This window comes from Staurois parvus, unplaced genomic scaffold (assembly GCF_062004578.1).
Source record: "Staurois parvus isolate SC_StPar_1 unplaced genomic scaffold, SC_StPar_1.0 ptg000023l, whole genome shotgun sequence".
Lineage (NCBI taxonomy): Eukaryota > Metazoa > Chordata > Amphibia > Anura > Ranidae > Staurois > Staurois parvus.
Window position 1 is genome coordinate 4716445 of NW_028317819.1, and position 25207 is coordinate 4741651.

Below are 25207 nucleotides of genomic sequence, written 5' to 3' on the forward strand. Positions count from 1 at the left end.
GGCCATAGACTATACATACCATTTTAGGGTTTATGAGGGAAGAGACAGCGAAGTAGAGCCCCCCGACTGCCCAGACTACACGCGGAGCAGTGGCAAGATAGTATGAGACTTGGTGTCACTTTTATTCTGCAAGTGGTACCACTTATATGTGGGCAATTTCTATACAAGCGTGCTACTATTTAGACATGTGTACAATCTTGGAATTGGCTCATGTGGCACAGTACGACCTAATCCCTGGGGCTTCCCCCAACTGCTTGTAAACACCCGACTTAGAAAGCGGGAGAAAGCCTGCTTGAGAAATGATGAATTGCTTGCAGTGAAGTGGAAGGACAAACTTGGTGTCTTCGTCCTGTCTTCCATTTACGCAAACACGATGACCCAAATTAGCATGGCATCTGGTGTTATTGAGAAACCCCTCTGTGTCCATGACTATAAACATAACATGGAAGGGGTGGACTTTAATGACCAAATGATGAGTCCGTACCTAGTTTCCCGCAACACTGGTACAAAAAGGTGTCTATTTATTTATTTCAATTGCCTATATAGAATGCTTTTGTAATTTACAAAGCAGTGGATCCTCCTAAAATTCCAGGAAGAGATCATCACGGCCCTTTTGTATTCAGAAGGTGCTGTGGCCCAATTTCCAAATCCAGATGCAGTGAGCCGGTTGCATGAGAGGCATTTTCCAAATGTCTTCTCTGGTACCCCAACCCAAAGGTCACTCCAAAGAAGTTGTCTTGTCCATAACAGACACGGAATAAGATGCGTCATCCGCTTTTTTTGTCCCTCCTGTCCTGGCCAACTTGTTCTCTGACTCATGGACTGCTTTCGTTGCTACCACACACTAGTGCAGTATTAGTATAGGCTACAGCACGGCACAGTCTAGGGCACATATTCACCATTTTTACACAGGGTCTCGGAAGATGTTAGATAGCCAGGAAACTGTCTATAGCATTTTGAGAGACCCAAAAATCAGAGGCTGAATTTTTTTGTCATATTCCCAAAACTTGTGGTAAAAAAAAAACTTCCATTGACTCAACAGGCCTCTCAGTAAATAGTTTTGGGTGTCTACTTTCCGCAAAGGGGTCATTTGGGGGGTGTTTGTACTGCCCTGGCATTTTAGCATCTCAAGAAATGTGATAGGCAGTCTGAAAGTAAATGCTGTGTAAATTCCAGTACCTATACCATAGTTGGTAGATTCTATAACTCTCATACAAACCAATGAATATACACTTATTGGAATTCTTTTTTACCAAAGATGTAGCAGAATACATTTTGCCTTAAATTTATGATGAAACTTGAGTTTATTGGATATTTCTTATAACGGAAAGTAGAAAATTTCATTTTTTTTTAAATGTCAGTCTTTTTTTGTTTATATCACAAAAAATGTAAAACCCAGTGGTGATTAAATAACACCAAAAGAAAACTTTATTTGTGTGAAAATAAAGACATAAATTTTGTTTGGGTACAGCTTTGCATTACCACGCAGTTACCAGTTGAAACAGCGCAGTAGAATAGCAAAAAATGGCCTGATAATTAAGGGGGGTAAATCTTCTGGAGGGCAAGTGGTTAAAGGAAGACTTTCATAAAGCAGACCTTCCACCAAAAATAACTTGTCCCATTTACTTCCTCCTCCCTTTTTGACAATACAATATACTGTAAGCCTACTGCTTTCATGATGTGCGTTCTTCCTGTCTATTGGTCATATCTTTCCATAACTTATTGGATTCCCTACATGTTTTGCAGCTTCTTCCCTGCTGTTTACTTTCAATTTCTAAGGACTACATATCCCATGGTACCTTGCTGCCTGCAAGCACTGATTCTTATACTGGCTCTGCCTCCTGATACTCCTCCTCTAAGTGCCCCTGAAGTTCAGAATGCAGGCTCTGTGAAATGTGTGACACAGAAGTGCCTACGCACAGGGTATGGTAAATACATGTCACAGAATTCAAGGAAGTAAATATGTGGAGATCTTCACAAGGTAAGGTTTCAAACTTCAAGAATGTTATGTAACAGTCCATTCTTGCAGCCGCCTAAGATGCCCAGGTAACACTTCCTAAGAGATTGCAGTTCCATTCAGTAGGTAAATCACGCCAGATCTTGCTCCATATCACCAGATCTCTACTCATACACCAAATCCTGTGCCACATTATCGGGGCTGCAGGAACCAGAAAGAGACAGTCAGCTCTGGATAATGCAAAAAGTATGATGATGGCATCAGAATGTGGATGAAAAAAGACAATGCAAGATTTGCTGGGCTGATAAGTATGTGTATTCCTTATTACCCCTTTTGCTATGAGAGACCTTTTTACACACATATTAAAATAATTATTTTAGGTCTTAAGAATAGTTTAAACCCTAAAACTTACATGTACATAGCCAGGTGCTAGCTATATCAGTATGCCATTCAAGGACATTTACAGACAAGACTATGATTAATCCTTTTCCCCCTAGTGTCCAGTACTGGGAGACTGCTACATCACTTGCTGATAGCAGAGTGGATCAAATTCTTCCTACAGCAGAGGATCTTGGGACCTGTAGTCCTATAACCAACACACTGTATTTCTGAGTGCTAATTTAACTACAACTACCAGAGAGCCGGGGAACCAGAAGGCTGCTGGGAGAGCAGATATATTCTACAACAAGGAACTAGCTCTCTCTCTTGGCATTGGATTCAGAGCTGAACACAGAGGGACTGCCGTTCTCTTCCAGAGACAGTTTGTTGGGCTACTGCTGTGGGACTCTGCACATCAGTTCAGCACAGCAGTGACACCGATCGCCACATCGGGATCACAACAACAGCTTCACTGTATTGGTTCTATCATTGTCTGGTCTTCACACAGACATCTCTGCTTTCTATGCTGACAGACTGTCAGGTGGTAACTCTGCAGATCCCTGAAAACAGCCAAGAGCCTGTATAAGAACTCTTGTTCCTAGGAGGCCGTACTATCCATGGGATTGGTGAGTGGGTGGATGCCCAACCTCTTTTTGTCATCAGTCTAGAGATACTGCATGCACATACCTTTATACCTCAGTACCAGTGGATCTTTGCTTTGAGCATTTACCACAGTCTGTTTGTTTAACTTAATTGAATTACCAATATTTACTAATGTTTATGGGCCCCCACCATTACTAGCAGAAGACAACAGATACCACCATATCAGGAACGTTAAACATCACAGGACTCGAGTTACAATATCTAGTTAAAGGGACCTCTTCTCTTTTAAGGACATTGCTGTTGAAATTGGGGTACTTATATTAATTCATAGAGGAGCATACATTTACATAATTCTCTGCATTCCCCATTGCAGTGCCAGTGGTCCAAAGGGAGCTGATACGTCAACAAGCCTTTTCTTTCCCTCTTGCTGCTAATGTTGCAATCAAATGGTTGAGGCTTAATCATGACTGTATAATCTGTTAAACGTTGCTAATTGATTATTTCTATTTTTCCAGTGTTCTGCTATTATGTGTTAACTGGAGTTGTATATCCAAACCCATTATTTCTGTGGCCTACTCTTTTGAACAAGTTTAATATAGAGCTGTTACCTATGCAATGCTACCGTCGTGAGGGCCGCAATGTTGTGGGTATACCTAAGCTTCCTTCTGCACAGCCAGGCAACTGGTACTTTCACAGACTTGCATCCAAAGACAGTGAGCAGTCTATGATCTTGGTTTTGTTATTTTATGTAGGGGAATTCTACTTTCAGATGGATAAAGGGATTATGGGATGCCCAACTTGACTTGAATAATGGAAGGGGGACACTTCCTTCCTTTGTATAAAGCAGATCCTAGACTGTTCTTTTCCTTAAAGCCAGCAATCATTGCGGATCAGTAGCAGCTGCCCCTCATGCGCGAGGAACTAGCAGCCCCTCAAAAATCACTTTACTTCCTTTAGTTACATGCAGAGACATCTTCTGCCCCCTTGTGGAAGTGCTCCCAGCAACCTGGCCTGCAGACACCACCAGATCTCCTGGCTTCTGGAAAGATCTCCTGGATCAAGGATAAAAGGAGTTAGCTTAATGCTGTCCTTGGAAATCTTGCTCCGTGTGAAAGTCTTTCCCCTTTCTGATCCCAAAGTGTGCTGCTATATTCATACTGTCCTCTTTGCTCCCTGCTCCCGGGCCTGATCCCATCTGTGCCTCTCTGCAGAATGTATCCTTCTGAGCCAGCCCAAGCCCAGCCTAGAAGCCATCCCCCAGAACTAGGGGACCCCTCCTAGACTCCGACAGTCTCCTCAACACTCCATCTTCCACCTGACTCCCCTGTCAATCTGACTCTCATACTTATAGGCCAGTCCACCACTCTACCGGGGCCTCCAAACCTGGAATTAACCTCTGGAAAGTTCTATGGTCCTCCAGAGTCAGGAGGAGGCGATAGAGCCACAATCTGTAGAGTCATCCAGCTGACCTGTAATAACCCAACCAAAATCACATGATCCACACAACTACCATGAGTCGGACAATGATTTTACCTATCATTCACTACTCTATTCTAGTAGCACACTAGAAGGTGCTACACTTAAAATTGCATCTCTTGCATTATTATTCTACACTGTTGAAATATGTCTGAACCCATAGTGTCAGAGGTGTCGGGAGGCTTTCAAGGTCAGGGCATTAACTGGGGACAGGCATTATCAAGTGGCCCCTGCAGGGGTAGTGCTACAAGTACATTTCCCAGAAGACAAGAGCCTAGAGAATAAAATAGTAGTAGTTTAAATTTTTTATGTCACACAATATTAGTACAACATTAGTGCAGTTTATTTAGGGAACATTTTTCCATATTAAATGCACTAATGTTAACACAAATACAATATATTACCTATTTTTTAATAAAATATAAAAGATGAGGTTGTGCTGAGTAAATAGATACCCAACAGATACTACCAGGTGTCCAGGAGGGGCCACTGGATTGCTTCCATTTGCAAGCTGAAACATTAGGCTTCTTAACTTTGAAAAACCCCTATTACAGCTGACATATGATATTCATGAGTGGCAGCAAAAAAATTATAGGGGAATTGAACAAGATTTAACATGGGAAGGTGGAAGTTTCTCTTAAGGCCTAATGCCCATTGGCACATGGGGCAGCATAATGTAACTTGTGGGCATATTGCTGCACCCAGGATACCTAGCTGTTGTGTACAGGCAGTGCTACTTGCATAAACCAGCACATTCATAAAAACATATGCCCCTAGACATAGACAGTCTGCATCCAGGGTTGGACACTTGTACACCTGTGTACAAATGCAGCTTGTTGTCCCCATATGGTTACAATTGCCTTTGCTAGCGGTGGGTGGCTGGGCGGTCATAGCAGATACTTCCCCATTCCCCATCAAAATACCAGGGTGCGTCATGTGGTGGACCGGGTTGATAAAATACTGGAAGAGGCTGGGCATGTCCCAACTGTCTTGGTTCATGTTGTAACCAATGACAAAATACAGGGAAGGTAGAGGCTTCTTAAGAATCAATTTAAAGAACTAGGCTGCAAGAAGGGAAGGACCTCCAAGGTGATATTCTCTGACATATTACCTGTGACATGCGAAACTCAGGAGAGATGGGGAGATTAGAGAACTAAATGCATGGCTAAAGACCTGGTGTAAGAGGGAAGGATTTGGGTTTCTAGAGCACTGGGCTGCCTTTTCATTGGGATGCAACCTATATGCTAGACATGGTTTGCACCTAGATGGAAGGGGGTCTGCTTTGCTGGGGGAGAGGTTTATGGGGAGGCTGGAGGACTATTTAAACTAGGATTGAGGGGGGAGGGAGAATTAGATTATAATGGGGTAGACAGATTAGATAGGGGTCATTCCTTATTGGTGGGTGGAATGGGGAAAGATGGGGGGAGGGCTATGGCAGCTGATAAGAAGGTTCCCATGTTACAAACAACCATTGGAGTTGGTACCATTTGTATGAAAATAATTACTATGCAAAATACGTGTGCACAAGGTGTCAATGCATTAAAGTGTTTGTTCACTAATGCCAGAAGTCTGACAAGCAAAATAGGTGAGTTGGAAGCTTTGGTACATGAACAGAACTATGATTTAATTGGTATTGCTGAATCTTGGCTTCATTCTTGACATAACTGGGCTATTAATATTCCTGGCTATGTTCTCTTTTGGAGAGACACAGTAAAAAGGAAAGGTGGTGGTGTCTGTCTCTATGTGAGAAGTGATCTCAGAGCGAGTGTGAAAGAGGACCTAGTTGATGGAGAGTGTGATGAAGCTGAAGCATTATGGTTGGAATTGTACATGGGGATGCGTACTACAAAAGTAATCATTGGAGTTTGTTATAGGCCTCCCAGTGTTAATGAGGAGGTGGAGACTCAGGTCCTTGCACAGATCAAAAGGGCTGCAAGGGCTGGGACATTGATAATAATGGGGGATTTTAACTACCCGGAAATTGACTGGAGTAATGGTCCTGCAGCAACAGTTAAAGGGCAAAAACTTATAAACCTACTACAGGACAATTTTATGGTACAATTCATAGAAGCCCCAACTAGGAATGATGCTCTGCTGCACCTGGTAATCTCAAACCATGCAGAGCTTATTACGAATGTCTATATAAAAGAACATCTGGGTAGCAGTGACCATAACATGATTTCATTTATTGTTAGCTGTAAACATCAAGCACATACGGGAAAAAAAATGCTCAACTTTAAGAAAGCTAATTATCCAAGGCTGAGAGCTGCTCTCCAAGAGTTCTTCAAAAAGACTGTATGTGAACACACTGCAAAATATATTCCCATGGGCAACAAGTTTAAAAGGCTAAAAATTAAACCTGTGTGGCTTACTGCCAAAGTTAAAAATGCTATAGATAAAAAGAAAAGAATTTCTTTTTAAACATTACAAAGAATATAACAGAATATGCAAAAAGGAGATAAAGGCCGCAAAAACTGAAAAGGAACGACAGATTGCAAAAGATAGCAGGACAAACCCCAAACATTCTTCAAATATGTTAATAGTAAAAAGGTCCAGCCCGAGCATGTAGGCCCTTTACAAAATAATCTAGAGTGGGTGACTGGAGACAAAGAGAAGGCAAATTTATTTAATACCTTCTTCAGCTCTGTGTATACAAAGGAGCATGGAGGAGCTCTTGTCCATAATGGACATGGTATTGACACAGCTCCAGATGATCCACATCGGCTCACAATAGATATGATCCAGAAATATTTAGACAGTATAAAGGTGAATAAAGCACCTGGACTGGATGGCATACACCCACTGGTCCTAAAGAATTGAGCTCTGTCATTTCAAAGCCATTGTTTGTAATTTTTAGGGACTCTTTAATGACTGGCATAGTACCACTGGATTGGCATAAGGCCAATGTGGTGCCTATATTTAAAAAGGGGTCAAAATCTTTACCAAGTAATTATAGACCTGTTAGTTTAACTTCTATAGTTGGGAAGATACTGGAGAGTTTAATAAAAGACCACATAGATGAGTTCTTGCTGGAAAAAAATACTTTAAGCAACAGCATAGATTCATGAAAGACAGAAGTTGTCAAACAAATCTGATTTCTTTTTATGAGGAGGTGAGCAAAACCTTGGACAGAGGGGTGGCGGTGGACGTGGTATACTTGGAATTTGCAAAAGCGTTTGACACAGTTCCCCACACATGGCTAATGTGTAAGGTAAAGTCTACAGGCTTGGAAAAATCTGTATGTAAATGGATAGAAAACTGGCTAAAGGATCGTATTCAGAGAGTAGTGGTTAATGATTCATACTCTGAATGGTCTAGGGTTGTCAGTGGTGTACCCCAGTGTTGGGACCCTTACTTTTTAACCACTTACCCTCCTGAAGATTTACCCCTTTCTTGACCAGGCCATTTTTTGCACAGTGCTGCATTACTTAAACTGACAATTGCACAGTCATGCAACGCTGCACCCAAATTAAATTTATGTCCTTTTGTTCCGACGAATTGAGCTTTCTTTCAGTGGTATTTGATCGCCTGTGCATTTTTTATTTTTTACGCTATAAGAAAAAAAAAAAAAAGACCCGAAATTTTGAGAAAAAACAATATTTTTTACTTTTTGCTATTAAACATGTCCAGTAAAAAAAATTTAAAAATCTAATTTTGTAATAAATTTAGGCCAACATGTATTCTGCTACATGACTTTGCTAAAACAAAATCCCAATACTTGTAAATTAATTGGTTTCCATAAAAGTTATAGTGTTTACAAATGATGGTGTAGATACTGGAATTTTTTTTTTTTTACTAGTAATGGCTGCGATCAGCGACTTATAGCGGGACTGCAGTGGGCATTCTGAGAGGGGGGAAACTTACTTGGTGTCAATGACATCCCCAGTGACACCAATAGAGTGATCAGTGCTAATAAAAAGCACTGACACTGTACTAATGGCAGTAGGCAGGATGGGGTTAACATGAGGGGCGATCAAAGGGTTCATTGTGTGCAGGGAGTGTTTTACATAGGGGGTGGTGTGTGGGCTTTACTGTAATCACACTGCTCTGGATGGAAGTGCTGTGCATATATATATATACAGTGGAGATATTTATCCATAGTATATCTGTTATAGGGCGGTCGGGAAGCGATTAATACATTTATAAATGATATATGGTCTGGGATTAAAAATCCCATTTCAGTCTTTGCAGATGACACCAAGCTGTGCAGTGGAATAACGTCCTTACAGGACAAGTAGGCCTCAATGCACTGTTTAAATGGGCGACTATGTGGCAAAAGAGGTTTAATGTTTATAAATGTAAGTTTATGCAATTGGAAGCTAAGAATATGCATGCATCATACATACTAGGGGGAGTACAACTGGGGGAATCAATGGTGGAGAAGGATGTAGGAGTTCTGGTAGATCACAAGCTTAATAATGGCATGCAATGCCAAGCTGCGGTTTCTAAAGCGAGCAAAATACTCTCTTGTATTAAAAGAGGTATAGACTCCAGAGAGAGATATCATATTACCCCTGTACAAATCATTAGTAAGACCTCATCTGAAATATGCAGTTCAGTTTTGGGCACCAATTCACAAAAAGTACATTGGGGAATTGGAGAAAGTACAGAGAAGGGCAGCCAAACTGATAAGAGGCATGGAGGAGCTCAGCTATGAGGAAAGATTAGAGGAACTGAATTTATTCTCTCTTGAGAAGAGGAGATTAAGGGGGGATATGATCAACATGTATACATACCGTATTTGCCGGCGTATAAGACGACTGGGCGTATAAGACGACCCCCCTACTTTTCCTGCTAAAATTTAGTGTTTGAGCTATACTCGCCGTATAAGACTACCCCTCTTACAATGCACACCAGTGGCAGGAATAGTGCCCCATCATTGGTATCAGTGGCAGGAATAGTGCCCCATCATTGGTATCAGTGGCAGGAATAGTGCCCCATCATTGGTATCAGTGGCAGGAATAGTGCCCCATCATTGGTATCAGTGGCAGGAATAGTGCCCCATCATTGGTATCAGTGGCAGGAATAGTGCCCCATCATTGGCATTAGTGGCAGGAATAGTGCCCCATCATTAGTATCAGTGGGGGGAATAGTGCCCCATCATTGGTGTCAGTAGGAGGAATGGTGTCCCAACATTGGTGTCAGTGGGGGGTGGAATAGTGCCCCATCATTGGTGTCAGTGGGGGGGGGGGAATAGTGCCCCATCGTTGATGTCAGTGGGGGGGAGGAATAGTGCCCCATCGTTGGTGTCAGTGGGGGGGAGGAATAGTGCCCCATCATTGGTGTCAGTGGGGGGAGGAATAGTGCCCCATCGTTGGTGTCAGTGGGAGGAATAGTGCCCCATCGTTGGTGTCAGTGGGAGGAATAGTGCCCCATCATTGGTATCAGTGGGAGGAATAGTGCTCCATCATTGGTATCAGTGACACCAATGATGGGGCACTATTCCTCCCACTGACACTTGCTGACCCTGTTCTCGTATGGTGCTGCTGCAGCCAGCATATGTGGTTGCAGCAGCACCTCTACACTGACCACTTACCTGCTGGTCCTGCACTCGATTTTCGCGGGGCCGCTCGGCTCCACCCCCTCGCCGGTGATTGGCCGCCTGTGTGCCTTTCCTGAGCTACAGTTCTGGCGGCCAATCACTGGTGAGGAGGCGGAGCCGAGCAGCCGCACGAACATCCAGTGACTGAACTGAAGGCGCAGCCGCGCTTCCTGGACCGGATCGTCGTGGGACCGGAACCAGGTAAGAAACAGCCGCTGCCCACCCCTGCTTAGTGTCCCTTCCATTGGGGGAAGGGGGGGGGGCGGCGGCGGCAACGCGCCGCCCCCCTAAAAAGTGTCAGTATGCCGTATACCGGCGTATAAGACGACCCCCGACTTTTGAGAAGATTTTTAAGGGGTAAAAAGTCGTCTTATACGCCGGCAAATACGGTACATCAGTGGTCAAATATAGTGAACTCGGTGTAGAGTTATTCACCCTGAGGTCATCACAGAGGACAAGGGGGCACTCTTTACATCTGGAGGAAAAGAAATGTAATTTCCAAATACGGAAAGGTTTCTTTACAGTGAGAGCTGTGAAAACGTGGACTAGACTCCCTCAAGAGTTGGTTCTGGCCAGCTCAGTGGATTGCTTTAAAAAAGACCTGGATTCTTCCTTGGATACACAGAACAAAACTGGTTACTAACATTTATAGGTAAAGTTGACTCAGGGAATATCCGATTACCTCTCGGGGACTCAGGAAGGAATTTTTTTCCCTGCAGGAGCAAATTGGATCATGCTTTGCTGGGTTGTTTTGCCTTCCTCTGGATCAACTGTGGGTATAGGATTATAACTTTTTTTTATTTATGGTTGAACTGGATGGACTTTTGTCTTTTTTCAGCCAGACTAACTATGTAAGAATACTTTGATCAGTGCTGAAGCTCCTTGGCTGCATGCTGCAAGACCGGTCGACAGAAGCTGGTTTAATGATCTGCTGAACCCACCAAATATCTATACGTGTATAGCCAGCTTAGCACTTTAAAAATAAAAGATCAACGAAAGCAGCTTTCATGTTTTCTACGGATAAGTGTCCTGTAAAATAATTTCTTGGCAATTATTGTGTAGCAGTTTAGAGCAGAGCAGTGTTTATCATGTCTTTAACTGATATGAAACCAAACCAACTTATTCCAAAGAACTTTATAGAGGACTTTGAATCACATGGATCCCTGCCCAACAAAACCTTACATTATAATGTCCTCACCACTGTTACATGCCAGGGCCACTTAAAGGTGGAAACCAGGTAATTAAAGAATAAGTTCACTTTTTAAAAAAAATAATAAATGCACAATTTTTGCAGGTAAAAAATATGTGCATTTTTTTAAGAGCCTGGAAAACATTGTACCAGGACTCCTGCAGCCTGACAGTGTACACTATCTGGCAGGCAGTTACACACTGACAGGAAGAATCAATGAACTACTAGAGTGCTCATCAGCGCCATGGTAGTTAATTGAGAAATACAAGCCGAAAGCAGCAAAGGATGTTGGTACTTGTAGTTGATTCTCTTTAAAGAGTGACAGCAGGTAGGGGATTTTCTCCCCATACTGCTGTCACAGGGATAGAGGGGATTGACAAGCGGCTGCAGCAAAAGCAGGTGGAACATGTATCATTTTCCCAAAGGTGAACTTATCCTTTAAGCCAAGGGTGTCAAACTGGTGGCCTTCCAGCTGTTGCGAAACTAAAAGTCCCATCATGCCTTTGCCTTTGGGAGTCATTCTTGTAACTGTTAATCTTGCAAGGCCTCATGGGACTTGTAGTTTGGCAACAGCTGGAGGCCTGCCAGTTTGACACCCGTGCTTTAAGCAGTATGTCTTTAGATTGTGTATGGTAACCTATGCAACAAATTTAAGATTATTTGATAAGACTCAAATGAAGGGCCCTAGCGCTCTAACCTAGGATAGTCACTGACTAGCAACAATACAGTGTGTTGAGTTATGAAAATATTATATGTCAAACTCCCACAGTTGTTAGAAGTAAAAAAATGTTTCAAACTATGAAAAACAAAAAGTAAAATCGACAGCGCAAAAGAGAGAATGAAAGGACATTAAGTGCTACACACAAGGAAAGCTTTCCAAAGATGATGGATGTTTAAAGGATATCTGTACTCAAAGGTAAATAGAGGTTGCCATTACTGACCTCTTTTGGAAATGCCAGGTACCCAGCTATCATGATACTACAATGGTATCAATACCTCTAAAGCACTTACCCCTAGCAAGTATACAGATCAAAAGCTCTGAACTCATTAGGTAAATGCTTTTTTGAGTGAATGGCTCACCAAGTAGTAAAGCCCTAGGGTGAATCTGATAGCCAGGTAACTAGCTTCTTAATGAAAACATCAGCTCTCTCTCCAAGACAGTATTGAAGCCAATGACTACCATGTGGTATGTATAGGGAATTGGACTGCAAGAAATCAAGATAAGCAAATCCCCAAGCTCCACTGGAAAGAAGGATATTATTTATTGACAAAAGACATATCTATACTATGTCCAAAATTTCAGATTGAGAAAAAACTGACAGGCCATCAATACTTAAAGTTACAGTAAAGCTTATTTTTTTAACAAATAACAAACATGTCTACACTTACCTTCTCTGTGCAGTGGTTTGGCACACAGCAGCCCAGATCCTCTTCTTTTTGGGTCCCAGCCAGGGCTCCTCCCCCTTGAGCAGTGCCCCCAGAGAAAGCCATTCATCCTGGGGGCACTGCTGTGTGCTTGTCCCCAAGCCGGTGCTCTATATGTCCATAAGACTGAGCCCCGACCCCGCTCTCTCCTCATTGGCTCACTAGCTGTGACTGACAGCAGCGGGAGCCAATTGGTTCTTGCTGCTGTCTCAGCCAATGAGGAGGAAGAGTGCCCAAACAGCAGAGATCAGAAGGGACTCAGGTAAGGATTGGGGGGGCTGCTGCACACAGAAGGTTTTTTATCTTCATGCATAGAATACATGAAGGTAAAAAACCTTGAGCCTTTACACCCACTTTAATTTAAAAAAGATAGTATATTTTATGCGTTTAAAGGCATTTACAATGGACACCATCTGAAAAAATGGAAACTGCAAAATCACAAATCAATTCATCTGCCAATAATAATCAATTTAAATCCCATTCCTGGATTAACCTGGAAAATTAATTCAAGCTATTAACACTTTGGGCAATATCATTTTCCAACTTTTTAGGTAAATATATAGATCTTTATGCCATACCAAAAAGAGAGTCAATGATGGAGTAGAGAAAAGAACAGAGGAAGTTGTATTCAAAAGATTGGAGGGGATAACCTCCAATTGCCTCCAATTGTGAATGGCCTACAGTCAAAAGCTTTGCTAACTTTCACAGAATGTACTAATGGCATTAGTGCTGCTGTAATCTGAACACCCTACTTCATTTTAAATGTATAGTTCTGATCTGTGCATATAAAATATTCACAATTTAGCCTTAGCCTTCAAAATTGAGATTGTACTAATGTATGAATAAATTGATCCCCAAAAACTACACACCCAAATCTAATTGTCTGTTCCTGGTCTGGCCTATGTTAAAATAAACATGCATGGTAAAGCAATAGATTAACCCTTTGGCGCCAGTGCCTCCTGGCCCTTTAAGGGTTCCAGAAGCTGGGAGGCGGGGCGGGGTTCTAGGGTCATGTGACCGCCGTGATTCACTGTCACAGCGGTCACATGATCGGGAAAGGTCCCGATCAAAAGAGATCGGGACTTTTCTGTGAGTATCGAACGTGTGTGCTGGGAACGCGCAGGGTACGCGCTCTCAGGACATATGTTTTTTTTAATAGGACTCAAATGTGCAGACACTCGGCATCTAGGCCCTACGTGCCAAGAGTTTAATATAATGTGCCCCACCACAATTAGAAAATCAGATGAAAAATACCGCTTTCAAAGCTATCATTTGATAATCTGATCGTTAGTAAGCAGTTTTCAAGAGCTGATCATGACAGTTCATGCAAAATTATTCTAAGGGACAAGCACAAAAGGGTTTCGATACCATGAAAATTTTACGATACTGTCACAGCATGAGGAAAGTACTGTCGATAACCGGCAATTGTCAGAGGAAGGATGGGCACTGATCATCAGTGCCCTGATGATCAGTGCCCAGCAGTGCCGCCCACCTGTGCCCATCAGTGCCGCCCAGCAGTGCCCTCCATCAGTGCCACCCACCTGTGCCCAGAATTGCCACCCACCTGTGCCCCCCATCAGTGCCACCCACCTGTGCCTAGCATTGCCACCCATCTGTGCCCATCAGTGCCACCCACCTGTGCCCTGGAGTGCCACCCACCTGTGTCCAGCAGTGCCACACATCAGTACTGCTCAGCAGTGCCACCCATCAGTGCTGCCCAGCAGTGCCACCTATCAGTGCAGCATCATCAGTGCCAGCTCATCAGTGCCCATCAGTGCTGCCTATCCATGCCATCTCATCAGTGCCCATCAGTGCTACCTATCAGTGCCCATCTGTGCTGCCTATCAGCGCAGCCTCATCAATGCACGTCAGTGAAGGAGAAAAATTACCTGTTTGCAAAATTTTATAATAGAAACAAAGAAAACTTTTTTTTTAATTTTTTGCTCTTTTTTTGTTTATAGCGCAAAAAAATAAAACACCCAGCGTTGAGTAAATCCTACCAAAAGAAAGCTCTATTTGTGTGAAAAAGAAATGATAAAAATTTCATATGGGCACAATGTAGCATGACCATGCAATTGTCATTCAAAGTGCGACAGCGCTGAAAGCTGAAAATTGGCCAGGGCAGGAAGGGGGTAGAAGTGTCCAGCAGGCAAGTGGTTAATCAGTACAGTATTCATCTGAAAAAAATCAAGTGACCAAGACTATGCATGCTCGGAAACTAAAGAATACATTACAATACAATACATCATCCAAGGAAGTTATGTTCTGTTTTATGAGAATTTTCATAACTTTAGTAACCTCATTTTCGATATGAGACTAGCGTACAAAAAAAAAACCGAATGATCATTCCTCCAATATTCTCAATGTGTGTACGAGGCTTTAGACACACTGATTATACCAATCTCCTGTTTCCTAGCAGAGCAAATAAAAATTCTTGCAAAAAGTTTAACTCGGTCTGGTTCACTTTCACAGCCTGGAGGAGGAAGGAGAGACAGCTCAATGGTCAACATATCCAGAAGTATCAAGTACTTCACTTTGCTTCAGTGAACTAAGGAATGTGAATATAAGCAGTGGGTGGTGAGGAAGGAAGTTGGCCATTTACTCTTACTTTACCCTGCCTTGGCAAAGCACACCGTTTACGGATGTGGACACATATTGCATATGTTCAGATTTTTTTTAATAGTAGCACTTATGTGGGCTGGCCCAAAATTGTGCACTTTGTTCCATGACCTTTTATATTTTTACAGTACACAACAAATAAAGTTTACAGAGTGCATTCTCAAAAGACACAGCTTTTTTCTTTGGGTGTGGACATAAATTATGACTCTACATAGCACCATTCCTTTAAAAGCCATTTTTATAAGTGGTTAAAGTATTTTACAACCTTGCAAAGAAGGTGCATCCAAAAATTCCAAATCAGAAGCAAAATATTCATGGAAGTAATTTAAAATGTTTCAATTGATGTTCATGTGATGACTTTCCATTTCAATTCCTTCTTTGTAAAATAGTTATGGGTGATTGCTAAAGGACACAAAGAAATTGATTAGAGCATTGAGGCTAATTGTTTTATGTTCAAACAGAATTCTTGTACTGCTTCTAAATATAGGGCATTCATTTTAATTGGATTCTTTGGTATGTGCCTTTGTGGAACATTGTAACCAGGCTATGTTTTAAACTGTATTTTCCAGAGCAGAGACAGTTTTCAACTCCAAAATGTACAAATATTACAGTGATATTAAAGGCAACAAACATCTTATACTTACCTGCTCTGTGCAATGTTTGCACAGAGCAGCCCAGATCCTCCTCTTCTCGGGTCCCTGGCTCCTCTTTTTTGTCAAGTGCCCCCGGAGAAGCCTCTTGCTATGGAGGCACCCCAGCAGACTCACTCCCGAACTGCTGCTCTGAGTATCCATTTGCTTGGCCCCTACCTCTCTCTCTCCTCATTGGCTCAGTGTCTGTGATTGACAGCAACGGAAGCCAATGGCTCCCACTGCTGTTTCAGCCAAGGAGGAGGGAGAGTCCCTGGAGCGCTGAGGCTCTCGTACACATCACTGGATCATGACATGGCTCAGGTAAATATTAGACGGGCTGGGGGAGCTGCTCACAAAATGTTTTTTGCCTTCATGCATAGAATGCATGAAGTTAAAAAACCTTGAGCCTTTACAACCACTCTAAGAGCAGATGGTAATGTCCTATTTAATGGACAACCATATACTATTAACCAAACCTGAAGACATTAACAAAAAAAGCTGCATTTACTGTACGGTAAGAAGATCAGGAATTGAAATGTTCATGTGAACGTTGATCTATCAGCATTTCCTTTTATGACAAGGTTTGTACAGTTAGGCTAAGGATACATTCACACTGGGCGTTTTAATAACGCTGGTAACGTTAGCTGTGTAAAGTCACGTTAAAAACATTTTTTAGCATTTTTGCATTGCATTTTTTAGAGTTTTTTTTTACCAAAAAAATTTTTTTTCTTAGTCAAAAAAAGTCCAAAACTGCTGGTTTGCTGCGTTTTGCAGCATTAGAGCATTTTTACCGCTAAAAAACTCCTCTAGAAACTCACTAGTCCTGGGTTTTTTTTTCAGCAAAAAAACATTGATTACAGTCTATGTGTGCATGGACACAGAGGATAACATGCTGGGGAGTTTACTGGCTGTAAAAAAAAAAAAATATCAAAAGCCAAAAACAGTAGCTGTAAAAACATCCAGTATGCATGAGGACTAATAGTCACCCTCTGTCAAACCTCTTGAATCATCATGGTCTTTTTTTTGTATCCTAATCACACATCAGAAATGGGTATATAGTCAAGCTTATTTTACTGCATGAAAGGTGCCTTCATTACAGAGTATTGACAGCTCAGTTTCTTCAATGCTTCTACAAGTCTGCCCTATGAAGGATCCTACAAGGCCCGGTTCGCACAATAAGCCTAGCTTTAAAGGGGAACCTGAGCTAACTGCACTGCATTGTCATATTTGTGTGCAACCTAGAAACTGCTGTATTTCCTGATCATTCTAGTCCTTTAAATACAACCTGTTTATTTTCCCACTGTGCATAGTATACAGTATATGTACTGGCAGCCAACTGAGTCAACTGTGCCAAACGTTTAAAGTGTGTGTCCCACCCATCAAGTGTTCCCACAGGTGTACATGAATAATATCAAAAACAGATGCTGCATTACTATTGATAACATAAAGTAAATGCAAAAAAACCCAACAAAAAGCAAAAATCAACCACACAGCTTAAGTCAACTCATACATATAGTCATGCATAATATAAAATACTTTTCTAATACAAAACATGAAAATAATTGTGAAATCCGAAGGATTAAACTATTGCACTTCTCATATCCACACATTTATATTACCTTGCTGAAATAACTGTCAACATAAAGTGCAAGTGTTGTAATTCCAGCTGTAAATCAAGTGCCAAATTTCATATGCATAAAAGAGTTTGTGAGCTATTGTGTTACCCAAATTCTTCCAACAAGTGTGTGACCAAAACTCCAGTGCTGCAACACCACTTCTACTGGCACCCATGCTCCACCACAGTGCTCCTAATGCAGTCCCCTTGCAGGAATGACCCAAATTATTTAGGTCTAACAGAGCTTTTTTTCTTTAGATGCATATTAACTCTTCTTATCCACACTCTCCTCTGTAATCTCTCTGGCACCACATGGGTTGCAGGGTGAATGTTCCTTTAAGATCGTGAGCCTGCTCGACTTGCTGTTCTGTATCACTCCAACATCAAAAATAGAAAGGTACCGCCATAGTGTTGCACTTGTTCAGGCCTGACTAGGATACAAAAACCTTTTAACATTGACTTTTGTCGGAGATAAACTTTACATTGCCATCTGCTGCAAGCTGCCGCCTTCTTCACTATTGCGGCTACTGCTTCCAGACTGCTGAACTGTATCACTACATTGTTCCCTGCTTAGCAGCTCCCTCTTTTCTACTGCATTTATTTTGGCCTAGGCAACCTTAATTACTAACCTCAACTTCTCTTTATGGAGCTTCTCCATTCACTCTGCCTCTTGAAGTGAACTGTCTCAGTAGCTTCACCTCTTACAGTGAACTATCCCATAAATTCACCTCTTACAGTGGCCTAACCCAACAACTTCATGTCTTAAAGTGAACAGTCTCCATTGACTTCACCACCTAAAGTAACATTACACTGCTTTATGCGCCAACGTAAAGGGCCCCAACTAAGCCGGAAGAAGTCTATATCATAGGGTTATTTAAACACTTCGGGTCTGTCTGGTAGGAGTACTCATGTGCAGGAGATTTAACAGACTTTCCAGCCTAAGTTTAGACTCTCCAGACTGGGAGCCCTAACGTGAGCTAGCCTGTTGTCCTTTTGTTAGCCTCTTGAATTCACTTGGGGTGTGATCTCCCAGTCAGAGAGTTATTGTTTATAGTAATTCTCAGTCTTGCAGGACATAATAAGCCTAGCTTTAAAAGGGTACCTGAGCTAACTGCACTGCATTGTCATTGTATTGTTTCATTGTTTGCAACTTTTCAATCTTTAAACTGCTGTATTTGCCTGATCAATCTAGTCCTATCAATACAACCGGTATAAACTACCACAGCTGGTGTGTACTCTTCTTGTATGACTGCTGGGAGGCCCAGACAAAAGGTATTCAGGTGGTGGCAGTAGGAGTGAGGCTCTGTCTAGGGCCATATAGAGAGCTAAGGACCCAATATATCAGCGACTCCTTCAGGGGTAGTGCTACACTGGTCAAAATGTCTACCCCCACTGTCGGCTTAATAAAAGAAGCATAACTGTTCTTCACAAAGTAAAGAAAAATCCTCTTTCTGCAATGATATCATTCAATATTTACACTTTCTGCATTTACAACCATCTTGTAATATAAGATAAAAATCTAGCTAGATAATTTGGGAAAGGAAACTTTCACAATTCCTTTGATTAGCTCCCCACTCTTTCCAGAAGTCTGCACAGTGCTTGGCGTTAATTTACAGACACCCCTGCAAGAGCAATACAATTTTATGTAAGACACTAAAGCTAGCCATACATGGGTCGAATTCCGAACTAATTTTCTTTCAAAAATCTTTTCTAAGAATCTTTGTTCAAATTTCGCACCATAGTGGGTCATAGAAACATCTGATTTTTGTGTGACCATCGAATCTGAGTGGTCAGGCATGTTGGAAATTTTTTGAAAAACAAATTTTGAATTAATGATGGGAGAATCGTGCGAGAAATATAAATGAAAAATAAATGAGCATGAGCTGTGACCTGGAAAGAAAGGAAAATTCTTGGCAACGAAAATTCTTTTCTGTAGCAACATGAGGGGAAATTGAAGGCTTGGTTGGTTGAATTTCGAAATCAATGGTAGCATCCTCGGATTACAAAACGCACACAATTTCTGATTTTCTAAAGAAAATTCATTCAGAATTCGACCCATGTATGACCTGCATAAGACACAATATTATCTGAGTAAGGGGATGCCGTGCTGCAGCCTTTCAACCCCTTCCATCATCTCCATTAACTATCTTAAGACAACCCAGACTCTCCTTTTCAGCAGTGAGCCTGATAAAGAACAAGGCCTGTAATGATATCTACAAAGCAGAAACAGTGCTGTAATTACTGTGTGTGTGTATGTATATATATATATATATATATATATATATATATATATATATAGAGAGAGAGAGAGAGAGAGAGAGAGAGTGTTTTTGTTTAAAGTGGTAGTAAACTTGATCATTAAAAGAAAAATTCCCCTGCAAGACAATGTCATAGTTTGCTAGAATGCATCACATACTAGCACATTATGTGAAACTTACCTTAAAATGAAGCCCTCCAGTGTCACGCTGTCACGGCTGACAGGGCTTCCATCTTCACCCAGTCCTTCTCCTGGGTTCGGCGATGGCTTGAATGGCCGAGCCACAATGACGTCACTCCCGCGAATGCCTGGAAACCACTGTTTGTGGCACACAGCTCTGAAGGAACACCACAGCTTTGCCGTTCCTTCAGAGCACATGTGCTGGTGCGACTACACGAGTAAACGTCTCCTAAATGGTACATGTTTAGGAGATATTTACAGTACCTACAAGTGAGCCTTATTATAGCTATACCTGTAGGTACAAGTACACAAACAGGCTTCACTACCACTTTAAGTATAATATTAGATAAACAGAAACTTTATTTTTTCATATAATATTTCTGTAGATGCCCTTGTGTTTCTTAACAAACAAGGAATAGCTGTTGCTTAAATAGTATTATAGCTACACGACTAGTATAATCATTCCAGGAATTGTTTGCTAACTGCTGGTTATGTGAAAGCATAAACTGTTTTACTCCCACAGTTATTATTATAACGCTTTTTGTTCTTCACTTAACAAATACAAAAGAAGTCTGGATGCTAATAGCAGACCCTGAGTTGAAGGTCTATGTCTAGTACGTACCTTGCATATTGTTTGAAGGTGGTGTATGTCTAGTCTGGACAGTTCCGGGGTTAATGGCAATTTTAAACACAGAAGTTAATGCTTACTCATTTTAAGGCGTTTCCTTGTTCTTACCTTACCAGTTTAACTACAATGTGGAATGTGTAGTGACTTTGTTTTGCTATTTAACATATTAGAACCACAACCCATAAAAGACTAATGAGAATAAATTGAGGACCTGCAAAAATTATAACAGAAACTAAAATCAAAATCGGAACTGTTGAAAACAAAAAAAAAATAGCTTTAGAAAATACAATATTATTTATTCCTTTAGGTTTCCTTTTTTCAGATGTTACAGCTCCATAGGGCATGTAACCCTAGCTAGGACTTGACTTGCAGAAAGTCTATACCAGCCAACTTTCTGAGATGAGAAAAAGGAACATCTACCGAGTATGTAGGCTAAGGACATAACATTACAACACCCCCAGTTTTGTAGACCTTTAAGAATTAATTTGCGAGTTCTTCTTTTCACTACTACTTTCTCTTTATATTTTCATTCTGGTTTTGTTCTTTCAATTCAGAGGCTAGATAAATGATTTAGTGTGGCATAACACTTTTGTTGTTAAATGGTGCATTTTATTTGGAGACCTTTACATCGGGCCAAAAACAAGAGACAACTGAGGAAGTGGGAGAGAGCGATTTGGTAGCAAAATGAGGGGCAGTTGGCATATAAGCATGCCCTGGGATGTAAACGGTTAGGGGAATTATATAGGTGCCTTTTCATTAGAAGAGGGTGGAGAGTCAGACTAAAAGTATAGCAATTAATCAAAACAGCAATACACCTGGATAAATACGAGGAAAAATCTTCAGCTGATGTGTGGACACTCAGAATCAGGCAGAGGGGAATCAGGCAAAGGTGGGAATCACAACATTTTGGAGTAAAAACCCCTTTCACAAGTGAGATCCAAATGTATGTAATGCTTGTAGCTGAGCGTTTATCTTTGTCTACCGTAGATGAGAGATGCAGAGGAACTGTGGGGAGATCTTCTCCATGTACTGTATTGTACTATTTTGTTTTTATATGATGCTTTCCTTCATAAATATATGAAAACCAAAATGTAAGCTGTTTGAAGTGCTGCCTATTGTTTACTTATAGATAGGAAACCCAATATATGGTTACAGCACCTGTATTCATGCAATTAACCCTTTATGTACTGATGTTGTGAATTGGGTGTGCATGAACTTACCTTTTTGTTTTACTAAAAAAACCTTATCAAACCATGGTCATACAAATCCTTCATGATCCACAAAGGTAGTCAGATTCTATCTGGATCAACATTATAATTTATTATACTTTATATGTGTAAATTTTTGTTTTCATTTAGAAACACTTCCAGCCATTTTTAGAAGAAATAGTTGACATTTTCACAGCTCTAACTGCTCAGGATACCAGTCGCCAGCAAGTTTTTTTTTTTTTTTATGTGACAGTTGTTAAAAGTACATAGAATGGGATATGGGAGCCAATATATACAGTTGTAAATAGCATAATCAGCCGTATAAATAGACACACCCAACATATGAGTTTACACAACAAACCATAAAATAATAAAAGTGAAATAACCAAGTAGCTGAGCCCTAGAAGCTTTAATCTTGCCTCTGCAGAACTACTCTACTACTAATACCATAAGGTCTAAATTTGGATGTTGGGCAGAAAAAAAACGTAATTAAATCCTTTGACTCCCCTGCTGCAGTACAGTTATGATGGTGGTTGTGAGAGAGTCAAGCAATGCTGATCCAGTGTTGTCAACCTCTGCAGTATTTTCTATTGACAAAACATGGGAAATTTACTGATGGTTTATATTTTTTACTGAAAAAAAAATGACAGAACTCCTATTAAAACATAAGACAATCAATATTTAAACAGTATAAACACAATATGGAAACACTGACAATACCCATAACAAGTAATTTGTCTGGTTTAAACTTAAAATGTCAACACAGCAAGACAAAATATCAGCCCCTGATATTTACAGACAGAACTGTCCATAAATTTACTGACGCTTGGCAACCCTGTGCTGGTCACCTGTTTGGAAACTATTCAGAGTGGCTGTTGATCAAGTCTTTTGAGTCCCCCCACATCACTGTGCAGCCAACCCCTGGAGATCAGAGCGTTCTACTGAGGATAGGGGTGCACAGAAGAAAAGAATTTTCTTCTGTGTGTTTCTGTACATCCTTTGACTTCCCTACTGCAACATAGTTAAAGTGGTATAGGTGAAAGAGTTGAAAACTGCTGATCACCTAATTGGTAACCACTCAGAATGGTTGCTGATAAAGTCTCTAGAGGTGCACAGAAGGAAAGACTTTAATTAACAGCCTCCCACAATGATGAACTGTCCAGGAGGAAGGTAATTTACTATAGGGGGCAACAAGAACAACTGAATACTGTCTATGATACTTTTTTTATTTGCACTAACATCCAAATTTTCAGGACAAGCTTTCAGGGTGTGCCGCCTTCTTCAAGGTCCAGTTCTGATTGGACCTTTTAGCCTGGGTTCACATATGTGCGGTGTGGTATATTGCATATGATTCTCACATGCGATTTGTGGGAGGTGCGATCGGAGCCATACATTTTGTATGGCTCTAATCGCACTGCACCCGCACCAAAAACATGCAGGACCCTTTTTTGGTCCGCACTAGAATCGGATTGCATAACTATTCACACCTATGCGATCCGAATCTGGACATCGCACCGCATTTTGTGGACCGCTTTCGGGGTGTTGTTAACTTAACATACACACCCGCAGCGGTTTGCATTCTTGGGGTGCGATTCTGATGAGGTGCGGAATTCCCACAGAAAACGCTGTGAATTCCACACCACATTAGTGTGAACCAGGGCTTAAGAAGGGGGCACACCACAAAAGCTCGTCCTGAAAATTTGGATTTGTTCTTGTTGCAAGTGAGCTAATATGGCTGCAACCACCTCAAACTTTAGGGGGTAGGAATAGGTAAAAGGAATCCTGTGCTTAGAGAAATATAGGGCTGCCATTGCCAACCTCCTTATTGGAATTTGTATGGAGCTATATCATCTGTAGCACCCTCTGGTGTGCATAGTTGGTCAGAATAGTTAGAGGCTTGCTAGAAGCCTGGGTTTTAGTAAGAGGGTTACTTCAGGACAGGCTGGAGGGCTCTACAGGTCAGTCCTCTGGTACCTCTCCCTGCTCTAGAAACTTAGAGAAGCTTCTAAAAGCCAGAAGGCGGGTGTGAGGAGGGGCTGATCTGCATATTTATGGGAGTCTGACCAATCCCAGGCAGAGGAGCGCAGCAGTGTGGCAGACCAGCCCATAAATATGAAAGAGCCTGGCCAGCAGGGGAGTCGGATGGAACATGGAGTGCTGAGAGGTGCTGCTATGTAGCCTTGGAGGGTGCCCCGGAGAGGGGAGGTCTTGCTTCCAGGCTGGAGGGTGGAGGAGGAAAGAGGAGAACTGAAAGCGGGATCTCCAATGCTTCGCAGTCCAACATAGAAGGGCAGCCTGCAAAGCTTGGAGAGAAAGCAGCCCAGCTACAGAAGGCTGAAAGCACTTCTATCCACACCTGCAGGACAAGGACAGTGTATGTACGTCTGCACCCCCAATGCCTAGAAGGGACAAGTCTGTTGGATGCAAGTTCTGGCGAGTCTTCAGGGGACAGTGCATAGCTTACCCAATCCCTTGTCCTGGGATCAGGTACCGTAGCCAGGTGGGCTGGTGTTTTGTCTATTTAAGGGACTTAGAGCTCCTACAAGTTAGGGCTTTGCTAAAATTCCACTCAAGTTGCTTATTTTGCTAAAGACTATCAGGGTTCTGGAAGGACCACAGTTATTCATCTGCTGTTTTTGTAGAATTTTCCAAAGAAGGAAATTGTCTTCAATTGTTATTCTGCAATCAAGTTGGGCATCCCATAACCCTGTTACCCTATGCAAATTAAATTCCCTAATAAAACTAAATACCAAGCTCATGGACTGTTTCTTGTTTCTGGATGCAAGTGGAAAATGCGTGTTGCTTGGCTGTGCAGGAAGTAAAAGGGGGGCCCAAAGGGAGCTGCTCTCTAGGGGGTAGCTCTACACATCTCTAATAAAGTATTTAAAACATTTTTCCCATCAAAGATATTTCTCTTAATTTTTTTATATACAAATGTTCAGCTAATAACAGTTCAAGTGTGTATTGTTTACAACAGTAATAATATTTCCAGCTACTGTTTGTTCGTGAATTGATTTGTTACTACAGTGTTTTCCTTTGTGTCGAACAGGTTTGCAGTGGAGAGACTTGCTGTTAAATGTTCTTCAGCAGCATTGTTAAGGTGCATTTATATACATTTTATTTTGTATTGGCAGGCTGGTTGTACAGAAGTCGATCTACCAATTGACTTCCACACAACCAGCCTGTCAGATTTTCCTTGCTCAGTCAGCACCACAAGCTACTGCCAGCAGCGCTGATCAGTGAAGTCTCCCCTCAGTCAAAACACAATACATCAGAAGAGAGGATTCCCCCATCTACATTGAGTGTGTGGCAGGGGGAAGGGGTAGGCAACCTGCAGCTCTCTAGCTGTTGTGGAGCTACATTTCCCATGAGGCATTGCAACATTACAAACCTGAGAGTTACAGCTTTGACTTGCAGAGACATGATGGAACTTGTAGTCCTGCAACAGCTGAAGAGCCGCAGGTTTCCTACCCCTGGGGGAATCAAGTCTTTTTTTCA

The 25207-nt window shown here is 41.6% G+C and overlaps 1 protein-coding gene across 2 annotated transcripts in view; it reads right to left on the minus strand.

Annotated features, from left to right (window-relative positions):
• SMAGP (small cell adhesion glycoprotein) overlaps positions 1-20605 on the minus strand; it is a 49583-nt gene extending 28978 nt beyond the window's left edge. The window contains exon 1 of one of the 2 annotated variants that reach the window (XM_089692935.1): positions 20496-20605. The gene's annotated coding sequence lies outside the window, so the exon portion shown is untranslated. Of the gene's footprint in view, positions 1-15454; positions 15519-20495 lie in introns of those variants that run through there. The other variant, XM_089692954.1, reaches the window with a different exon arrangement.
• Positions 20606-25207: the final 4602 nt, after the last annotated feature.